Below are 11260 nucleotides of genomic sequence, written 5' to 3'. Positions count from 1 at the left end.
GTAGACGCTGAACTAGGTGTGAGCGAGTTGCGATGAGGCCTTTCATTTCTTATAAATGACCCCATCGGATTGGCTGTAGAAGGACGGTGCTTAGAGCTGGCTGGGAGCCCACAGCGTCAGTGTACTGTCCTACAGCCAATCCCATGGGCTCATTTATAACAACATCACCCTCTTGTTTTGTATATGTTTGGATATTTCCATGAAACCAAACCAGACCCAAAATACCTGTATCATATCTAACCCTAGATCCCCTACAAGCTGGAAGTCGATTTAATAAGTTTAACTAAAACACTTGAGGCTAATAAAGGGTTGGTAATTTATGGCTGCAAAGAAACATTTACATTTTGGATCTTTAATCTCTTAAGGCAAAGAGGCAAATGCTGGAGACAATTTTCTGTGTCACTTACATCTTGATAGGGGAGAGATTTTGTATTGGCTTGGAATCGTTCCCCAACTTACCCATATATAGATTTGGTTCTGATCCCTGCCGTGGGGAGCACTGTTGATCATTGATTACCTTTTCCTTTTTTTTTTTTTTTTTTTGGTACTGGGGTTCCTGGAAGCCCTTCTACCTCCGGGCTACACTCCCAGACCTATTTTTACATTTTTATTTGGAAACAGGGTCTCCTAAGCCAGCACGCGTGGCTGGCTTCGAACCTGCGCGATCCTCCTGTCTCTGCCTCCCAAGCGCGGGGATTACAAGCGTGCGCCACCACGCCCGGCCTACCTTTTCCTTTCTAATGATGTCTTATAATGTCATGACACCACATAACACTTAAGAGGCTTCCAGTTGCAACCGTTCCTAGATGCCCATTACTCTTCTGCGCAACGACAGGGCAGATCGAATCCATCCTGTTGGACAAGGGAACAAATAAGGGTTCCGAGAGGTTAATTGGATTTAGCTAATTAATTATTTCATTCTCCCATGTCTGTATACAAACAGGCAACTGGCGTCCAGCATGTATTATAATACCTGAGACGGTTCTGGGTTGTTAACGATCCAGAGATGCCCACGAGGTGCCTGGCTTTGGGGGGCTCACCCTCTGGGGCGACAGGCAGTGAGCTAAGTAAATGAACCCCAGGGACCGAGGGCTTCAGGAGGGGCACGCAGGCCGTCTGTCTGCTGTGGCGCAACTGCTGGGCGGCAGTGCCCCTCTCTCTTCTGGTCTTAGATCCCTAGGATTCTTTGTTCCTTAGAATCCCTGAAGGATGTTTTCCTTAAAGCCTTACGTGGTACTGTTGGCATGTTGCGCAAAAGAAAGCCGGCCTCTTTGTTGGGGGTGTTGGGAGCACTAGGCTGCTGGGATTCAGGGGGCTCTGGGGGGAGGAGGGGCTGCTGGCCAGCTAAGATGCAGCGGCGGGGCATATCCATCCGCTGGGGCGTCCTTGCAGGCTGCTGGCTTTGCAGGTGACAGCGCGTGCAGAGCCCGCTCCTGTTTACCTGTTCCCGCAGCCATTACTCACCTCCTCCCACACGCCCCCACGCTGGCACACAAAGCCGCAGGGTGGCTTAAGATCTTTTTTTTTTTTTTAAACCTTCCCCCAGCCCCATTCTAAAATGTCAAGTTGCTTCAGTTTTGAGAAAAAGAAAAGAAAAAAAAAAAAGGAAAAAAAGAAAGAAAGCCGAAGGAACCGTGAGTCATGCCAGGGCCCACAAACAAGGCGATCTGAAGGTATGCTGGTGAGTCACGCCTGATCGCTGCTTCTCCACGGCGGTGGCACCGGGAGACCAGCCAGTAAAATTCCACTGCTCCGAAGCCGCGTGCGAGGCGATCGAGAGGGCCTGGGCTTTTTCCAGCCCCAATCTAGTGCAGGATTACTGAGTCTGGGCAGACTCAGGTATGCCTGTCTATCAGTCAAGCCACTTAGAATGATTATTAATGACTTGGAAAAAAAAAAAAAAAAACCAAAACGATCATCTTTCCGTCGTGCTCAACACCATACTGAACTAGCCCTGCCTGCTCTTGCAAGCCAGGGAGGCTGCTGGATTGTCTGGAAGGGTATTGGGTTGCTAAGCAACAGCGCGGGCAGCATCCGTCATGCCCGGCAAAGTCAGCGCCTGCGCGTGGCCTGCAGGGTGACTTGCTCTCCTCCCCCGGGGCTGCCTCCGGACCATCTCCCTCCCCCTAAGCCGCCATGAAAATGTTAATTTGCATCCCCGGGGGCAGGAGCTGTGCCAGGTGATCCTGTGTATAAAACACCACGGTGCAGCGCACGGAGCACAAATATTGTTTTTGGTTGCAAAGCAGGACACGTGACACAGTTGAAAATACAGACCCGTTTGTGCCCACTCCTCGCAGAAGGGGTGTAGGCACAATTGAAACGGCTGCGTGTCACATAGTCCCTCCTGATGCCTCTTGATGTGTTCTGCCTTTAAATCATTTTTTCTCTCTGCCCACAGAGCGTGTTATTTATTCTCGGTTTGCTCTATCCCTCTCTCTTCCTTTGTGCTGTGGTCTCCTGGGTGATGGAGTTATTGTTTGAGTACAGGGATGTGTGGACAAAAGGAAGTCTATTTCTGGAGGTGAGAAGACCCCGTGGCTAGTGGCTGGAGGCTGCTGTTTACAAGCCTTTCACTGGGGCAGTGTTGTTCCAGAAGTACCCATTTGCAGGGCCGGTGTCTGCCAGGGCGCCATCTGTCCATGCACTCACTGTGTGTCTAGAGGCGGCAGGCTGCAGAGCTGGTAAGGAGCACCTGGCAGTGTGCTGGACAGGAAGGAGTACCGGCTTCAGACGTCCACAGACCTTGACCCAATCCCTTTTCCTCCCTTGGCCTGCTCTGGCATCTTGGCAAGTTACTGTCTTCACTCTGGCACAGGATGTTGTCTTAGTTCATTTGCCATTGCTGTAACAAAGTACCTGAGACTGGGTGACTTATGAAGAACTGAGGTTTCTTTCGCTCCCTGTTCTGGAGGCTGGGAAGTGCAGGAGCAGAACACTGGAATCTGGTGAGGGCCTTCCTGCTGCCTCATCACATGGCAAGACAGGGAGGCATGCCAGAGAGAGCTCACTTTAGCAAAAAAAAGAAAAGTCCCCATGCTAACCCATTAATTCACAGACTCATCTATTCATAAAGGTGGGCCCTCATGATCCAATCACCTCTTAAAGGCCCCACATCCCAAAGCCCATCAACGTGAAACTTTGAGGATTAAGTTTCTGTTATGGTTGGGTCTTAAGTGTCCCCCAAAGCCCCATGTGTACAGGCTTGGTCCCCAGCCTGTGGTGCTGTTGAGAGGTAGTGGAGCCTTGTGGAAGGATGTTAGGTCTTTGAGGGCATGCTCTTGAAGGCGGTATTGCGGCTCCAGCCCCTTCTCTTTGTCTCTGTCTTTCTGTCTCTATCTGTCTGTCTGTCTCTGATTCCTGGCCACCACAAAGTCAGCTTTGTTCTGTCACTCATTCCCATCATGATATTTTGCCTCATCATACATAGACTAAGGAAACAGGGTCAAGCAACCATGGACTGAATACCTCTGGAACCATGATCTGAAAACAAAACAAAACAGAACAAAACAAAACACAAACATATCTTTTTCTTTATTGTTTCGTTTCTGTTTTGTTCTTTTGCAGCACCGGGATGGAACCCAGGGGCATTTGTACCTCCGAGTTGCATCCCCAGCCCTATTTTTTAGTCTTTTCATTTTTTTTTTTTTTTTTTTTTGGTGGTACTGGGGTTCCTGGAAACCCTTCTACCTCCGGGCTACACTCCCAGACCTGTTTTTTAAAATATATTTTTATTTGGAAACAGGGTCTCTTAAGCCAGCACTGCTGGCTTCGAACCTGCGCGATCCTCCTGTCTCCGCCTCCCAAGTGCGGGGATGACAAGTGTGCGCCACCACGCCCGGCTTATCAATGAAAGTGTTTTCTCTTTTTCTCACTGTCCTCCTCTCTTCCTTTACAACCAAACATTAGTCTGCAAAAACAATGCCAGAAAGAATCTTCCCATCTAAGTGGATGTTGTGGTTTGGATTGTAAATGTCCTCCAAAGCTCATGAGTTGAAGGCTTGGCCCTCAGCTGATCGTGCTGTCAGTTGCTCTACATCCTCCCCAGAAATTGATACTGCCCCCCCCAGCTTTGGTTTAGTCCCTCCAATTAGATTTGCATTTCAATGAAGACTAATGATTGTGTGTACTTTAAAGTATAGTAGCAATTTGGTATGTGGTTTTGTGAAGTTAAGTATTCATATTTTGCTCATTTTTCTTTGGGCTATGTGTTAGTCAGGTTTCCATTACTGTAACAAAATTCCTGAGATCATCATCTTAAAAAGAGTAAAAATTTATTAGAATGCATAGTTTTTATTTTTATTTTTTGTGGGTGTGGGGACGGAACCCAGGGGCATTCGACCTCTGATCTACATCCCCTGCCCTATTTTCTTATTATTTATTTTGAAACAGGGTCTCATTAAGTTGCAGAGTGTCTCACTAAGTAGCTGAGGCTGTCCATGAATCGTGATCCTCGGGGTCTCAGCCTCCCGAATGCTGGTATTACAAGTTTGTGCCACCATGCCCGGCTCGATGCATAGTTTTGGATGTTTCATGCCATGGCCATTTGGGGCTCGTGGCAAGGAGTGTGTGGTAGAGTCGGCTGCTTGCCTCATGGTGGCCAAAAAGCAGAGACTGGAAGAGACCAGGCTCCCACAGTCCCCTTCAGGGGCATGCCCCAAAGACAGGGAGACTTCTAACTAGGCACTACCTCCTGAAGTTTCCACTACCCCCTAACAGTGCTGAAGTCTAGGGAGCAAGCCTTTAACACATGGGCCTTTAGGGCACATTTATCCAAACCACAGCAAGTTATCTGTTGCTTTTAAATTGATTTATAGTTCTTTATATGCTTGAAACACAAATCCTTGTCAGATAAATGTATTCCGAATATCTTTTCCCATTTTTTTGGCTCGTCTTTTCACTCTCTTAATGGTGTTTTTTTTTTTTTTTTTTGGTGAACAGATGTCCTTGATTTCTTTAGTCCAATTATCTGACTTTCCCTTATAGTTATTACTTTGTATGGCATTTTAAAGAAATTCTGTTTAAATAAAAATATTTTGCCATGATTTCCTTAGACGTTTATTGCTTTATCACTCCAATTTAAGTCAACAATCTATCTGGAATTTTTTGTACATATAGTTTTTTTTATATATCGAGTTTGACATTACTTTTTACACATCTGGATATCCAACTGACCCAGTATCATTTATTAAAGAAATTTCTCTTTCTTCCATGGCAATACATTATAACCTTTGTCATAAATCAAGTGAGCACATATGTATGGCTCAGTTTCTGTATTTTGAGATTCCATTGGTCTATTTGTATATACCCTTGTGACATTATCATACTGTTTGCCATTACTTATCTTTATAATGAGTCTTAATATCAAACAGCTCAAGGCCTCTAAATTTTCTCTTCTTATTCGGGATGTCTTGGTTCTTCTTGGACCTTTGCATATCCAAATAAAGTTTAGAATCAGTTTGTCAATTTCCACACCAGACCTGTAGGGAATTTTATTTGGATTAGAAACTTTAGGATTTTTATTAGGACAGAAATATTAGATATATCAGATTGCAGAAAGTTTATTTCTTTACAATATTAAATCTTCTAATATATAAATGGTAGAGCTCTTACACCACTCTTTTTTCTTTGTATGGTACTAGGGATTGAACCCAGGGGCATTCGGCTTCTGAGCTGTACCCCCAGCCCTATTTTATTTCTTATTTTGAAACAGGGGATCACTAAGTTGTGGAGGGCTTTGCTAAGTTTCTGATCCTGCAATCCTCTTATCTCAGACTCTCAGATTACAGGCATGCACCACCATCCTGGCTCTTACACAGCTTTTATTATTAATTAATTAATTAATTAATTAATTAATTTATTGTGGTACTGGGGGTGGAACCCAGGGGCTTTTCTACCTCTGGGCTATACTACCAGACTTATTTTATACTTTATTTGGAAACAAGGTCTCACTAAGTTGATGAGAACCTCGCTCATTAGCTGAGGCTGGCTTCGAACCTGTGCGATCCTCCTGTCTCAGCCTCCCAAGCGCTGGGATTACAAGCGTGCGCCACCACGTCTGGCTTACACAGCTTTTAATACATTAACATTTAAGTATTTGATGTTTTGTTGCTACTGAGTATTAGTTGGATTGGGTTGCCATAATACGATGCTATAAACTGGATAGCTTAAACAACATTTTCTTATAGTCTGGAGATTGGGAAGTCCAAAGTCAAGGTGCCAGCCAGACTGGTTCCTGGTGAGGGCTCGCTCGTTGGCTTGTCTGTGGTCTCACACGATCACTTCTTTGCTCATATGCAGGGAAAGAGAGTGAGAGGGCAAGCTCCCTGGTGTATCTTCTTATAAGGACACTAATCCAACCACGACCTCATCTAAATCTAAACACCAAAGGCCCCATTTTCAAATGTCATCTCAGTAGGTGCTAGGACGTCGACATATGGATTCTGGAGGGACACAGACATTCAGGTGATAACATACTATAATCCTTCATGGTTTGTTCTATGGTTTATCCCCTAGGAAATAATGTCTAGTGGTGAGAACTTCGGGAGATGATTGCTTCCTGGGGACTCTGCCTTCATGTTTGGATTAACCCATTTCTGGATTATTTTAATGGGTTTTATCAGGAAGTAGGGTACCTATCCCAAGAGTCTGTTATAAGAGCCAGCTTAGTGGTCTCTTGTGAGATCACTCCTGATGTATACCACCTCAGGACTCTTCAGAATCCCTACCAGCAGCCCGTGGACCATAGGCTCCCTCCCAAGACTGAAATAAATAATTTTTTTTATAAGTCACTCAGTCTCAGGTATTCTGTTACAGCTAAGAAAGACTGACTAAGACAGTCTGGGAATTCTGAAGCTGAGACATTAGTATAAAAGCAGCCTCAAGCAGTGGTAATATCTTGCAACACCTTTCAGAAGAAAATAAAAAACCTTTATGAAGGAGACATGACTTCAATCTAGACAGCCCAAGATTATAAAAATAAAGTTCTACTAAATTATGTCCAGATACATTATAAACTGTTGAAAACCAAATCTAATGGGAAAATCTTGAAAGCATCTAGAGATAAATAACGTATTACATACAGGGGAATGATGATGCCTATCACTGTGGATTTTTTTTTTTTGGTGGTACTGGGGTTCCTGGAAGCCCTTCTACCTCGGGGCTACACTCCCAGACCTATTTTTACATTTTTATTTGGAAACAGGGTCTCCTAAGCCAGCGTGCGCGGCTGGCTTCGAACCTGCACGATCCTCCTGTCTCTGCCTCCCAAGCGCGGGGATTATAAGCGTGCGCCACCACGCCTGGCAATGACTGTGGATTTCTCACCAGGAAACATGAAGGCCAGAAGACAGCAGAATTAACATCTTTAAATTGCTTAAGAATGGAGCTGTAGCCCAGAATTCCCAAATATCCTTCAAGAATAATGGTAAAATAAGGACAACTTTGATTAAAGGAAACTAAGAGAATTATTTGACATTCAACCTGCTCTAAAATAAATGATAAAGGGAATATTAAGGGAATGATAAAGGCTTAAGGAAACAGATACCAGTGGGAAACACGGAACTTCAGGAGTAAGGGAAGGAAGAGCAACAGAAATTATATCTGGATAAATATACTATTTTCTTCTCTTAAGTTACTTAACTATGTATGATTGTTAAAAGCAAAAATTATGACATTGGTGTGGTTCTATATATCCATATATAACAACCATAACATAAAGGGGGTGGGTAAAGGCATGTACGTTGTCGTAAGGCGTCTATGTTTTATTGTGAAGTAGGAAAGTAGTAACTTCAAATAGACTGTCAATGTATATTACAATTTCTAGGAAACCACTTCAAAAATTATAAGAACTCAACATAAATTAAAATGGAATACTTAAAAAATTAAATAATCCAGGCCGGCCATGGTGGTGCACACTTGTAATCCCCACACTTGGGAGTTGGAGACAGGAGGATCGCGCAGGTTCGAATCCAGCCGCTCTGGCTTAAGAGACCCTGTTTCCAAATAAAAATATAAAAATAGGTTTGGGAGTGTAGCCCGGAGGTAGAAGGGCTTCCAGGAAGCCCAGTACTGCCAAAAAAAAAAAAAAAATTAAATAATCCAAAAGAGGGTAGGGATGAGGGCACAAAACCAAAAGACAGGAGACAGAAGAAAACTGATAATACAATGATAGCCCTGAATCCAAACATGTAAATAATTATATTAAATGTAAGTTATCTAAACATATCACTTAAATATAGGGAGTGTCAGACTGGATTTTAAAAAGACCCAAAATACAAGTTATTTATAAAAACTCATAAAATCAAGTTATTTATAAAACTTATAAAAACAAGTTATTTATAAAAACTATATATATGCATGTGTGTGTGTGTGTGTGTGTGTGTGTGTGTGTGTGTGTGTGTGTGTGTTTTACTGGGGATTGAATCCAGGGGGATTCTATTTCTGAGATATACTCCAGTCCTTTTAAATTTTTTTTTTTTTAAATTTGAAAATAGGGTCTCAGTAATTTGCTGAGGGCCTCACTAAGTTGTCACGGTTTTCCTCAAACCTGCAGTCCTCCTGGCTCAGTCTCCCAAGTAGTGGGATTGCAGGTATGCACTACTGTACCCAGCACCAAAACAAAATGAAACAAACAAGCTAAAAAAAAAAAAAAAAAAAAAAAAAAAACAACACAGTAAACCCTAAGGGCTTATTTTGAGGAATAAATATAATACTATATCTAAGTACCTGAAATGATGCTTGGCACATGAGAATTGTTCAAGAAATATAAGCCATTATTAGCCAGATGGATTGGCTTGTTTCAAAAGCAGAGTGTTTATCGTCTTATCTTCCTTTTCTTACAACCTGAAGATTGCAACCTGTTCATGGGTGGTAAAGTCAGCTGAGCTGATGATGAACAGCACTTAAAAAAAAACTGAACTGAAATGAAACAGAACAGAATAAAAGGGAATGGACCATAATGGAGATAAAAAGAATAGAGTAAGGAACCCAAAGTGAACTGCATAGAGTTAGGGCAAGTATTGTTTCAGCGCATGGGTGCGAAAGGTATTTAGTACTACGGGATTGGACCAACAGAAGCTTGAAAAACACTGATTTTTTTTCTGGTCTGGAATAACTTTGAGGCCTCTCTCTGATGGCTTTTCAACTGCCTGCTTGAGCCCCACCTCCTGCAAGAAGCCTCCTGCAAGAAGCCTCCTGTACTCTTTCTTGTTACGGACTCAACTCTGGCACCTTCTCTGTCCCCTCTTCCAGGGAAACAAGTTGATGTTGACCTGCAGCTGAACCTCAATTCTGGCAAGGATCAAAGCCGTTCTTCACTAAGGGGCAGTTTCAGAAGCCCCCAAAGTGGTTCTGAAGACATCAGGTAAACATCTAGATCTCCTAGACAGGTTTCTACTTAGTTCTGTAACCCAGCTCTGCTTTCTTTTCTTTTCTTTTTTCCTTTTTTTTTGAGGGTCTGGGGATGGAACCCAGGGGCATTTGACCTCTGAGCTACACCCCCTGCCCTATTTTTTATTCTTTATTTTGAAACCGGGTCTTACTGAGTTGCAGAGGGCCTCACTAAGTAGCTGAGGCTGTCCGCAAACCGCAATCCTCCAGATCCCAGCCTCCCGAATGCTGGAATTACAAGCGTGTGCCACCACGCCTGGCTTCTTTTCTTTTCTTTCTTTTTTTTTTTTTTGTGGGTTTGGGGATGGGACCCAGGGGCATTTGACCTCCAAGCTACACCCCCAGCCCTGTTTTTTATTCTTTATTTTGAAACAGGGTCTCACTGAGTTGCAAAGAGCCTCATTAAGTAGCTGAGGCTGTCTTAGACCTGCGATCCTCCAGTCTCGGCCTCCCAAATGCTGGGCTTACGAGCATGTGCCACCATGCCCGGCTTCCAGTTCCAGTTTTGTACTTAGAATCTAGAAACAGAATTTGCAGACCTCGGGGTTCCGCGTGGGTAGGGCAGACTCAGGGCATTGCCACGGCCGCCCAAGAGCTCTTTCTAGGGCAGCTTCTGTCCGCGCGCTCCCATGGTGGCCATCTCAAGGTGGGTGGCTGCCTTGCTTCCCTAAGATGAGTGCCCTTTTCTTTCTTTAATCACTCAGTGCGTAGACCAGTCATTCTCATTATTTGTAAACACAGATGATGGGAATGCTGAACCAGGACTGCAAGGGAAACAGAGGTTAGGCTCCCGGGAGCCTCTGGGCTCATTAAACCATCGGCGCAGTACTGTTTCTGTTTCTTTAAACAGAACCGTATTTAATATATGTTATATACTTGTTAACCTGGAGCTCATAGCCAACAGCGCTTTATCTGTGTCTGGTGGGAGCTTGTTTCTTTAATAGGCATTTTCTCTCGAAGGTGACTTGCAGCCTTATTGAGCTTAGGAGCTCAAGATACTAGGTACTGTGCTTGGGGCCATTTTAAACCAGAAATCACCAGGAAAAAGCAAGCAAGAAATGAAATAAGAAAAATGTGGCATTAAATAGACCATGACAAGGATAGTTGTTTACCGGATGAGAGCTGAGATAGGAAAGGAGTTACTGTGTTCAACCTCCTCCACGATGTGCACTTAGGCAGTTCCAGTTTTTTTTTTTTTACTGCTCTGAGTATGCACATATCTGCAAACGATAGAGGAAACACCGTGAGTATTGATTTGGGGATTATAAAGAGAATCCAAAAAATATGGAATCTGAGGATAACGAGGCTAGACACTCAAGTGTCTGCAGCTAGGCACGGCTGTCATTCCCAAGGGAGGCTGAGACAGGAGAATTGCAGGTTCAAGGCCAGCCCCAGCAACTTAGAGAGAGACCCTCAACAACTTAGGGAGATCCTGTTTCAAAGATAAAAATATAAGGCATGTGTGGTGGTGCACCTTGTAATCCCAGCACTTGGGAGGCTGAGACAGGAGGATCGCATAAGTTCGAAGCCAGCCTCAGCTACTTAGTGAGGCTCTCAGCAACTTAGAGACCCTGTTTCCAAATAAAATATAAAATAGGCCTGGGAGTATAGTCTGGGGGTAGAAGGGCCCTGGGTTCTATCTCCAGTACCACACACACACACAAATATAAATAAGTAAATGGGGGCGGGAGTGTAGCTCAAAGATAGAACACCCCTGAGTTCAATCCCCAGTGCAAATAAATAAAAAATAAAAAATAAAAAAGTGTCTGTTTGCCAAGCATTCAGGCAACTATGCCCAGAACAGTAAAGACATACATGGCCTTTACCCTTGTGGAAACTAGAGACCATTGTGTTGACTGAAAACAAGACA

This window comes from Muscardinus avellanarius (genome assembly GCF_963383645.1).
Source record: "Muscardinus avellanarius genome assembly, chromosome: 5".
NCBI lineage: Eukaryota > Metazoa > Chordata > Mammalia > Rodentia > Gliridae > Muscardinus > Muscardinus avellanarius.
The sequence above is the reverse complement of the archived record's forward strand: the minus strand, read 5'-3'. Positions refer to the sequence as shown.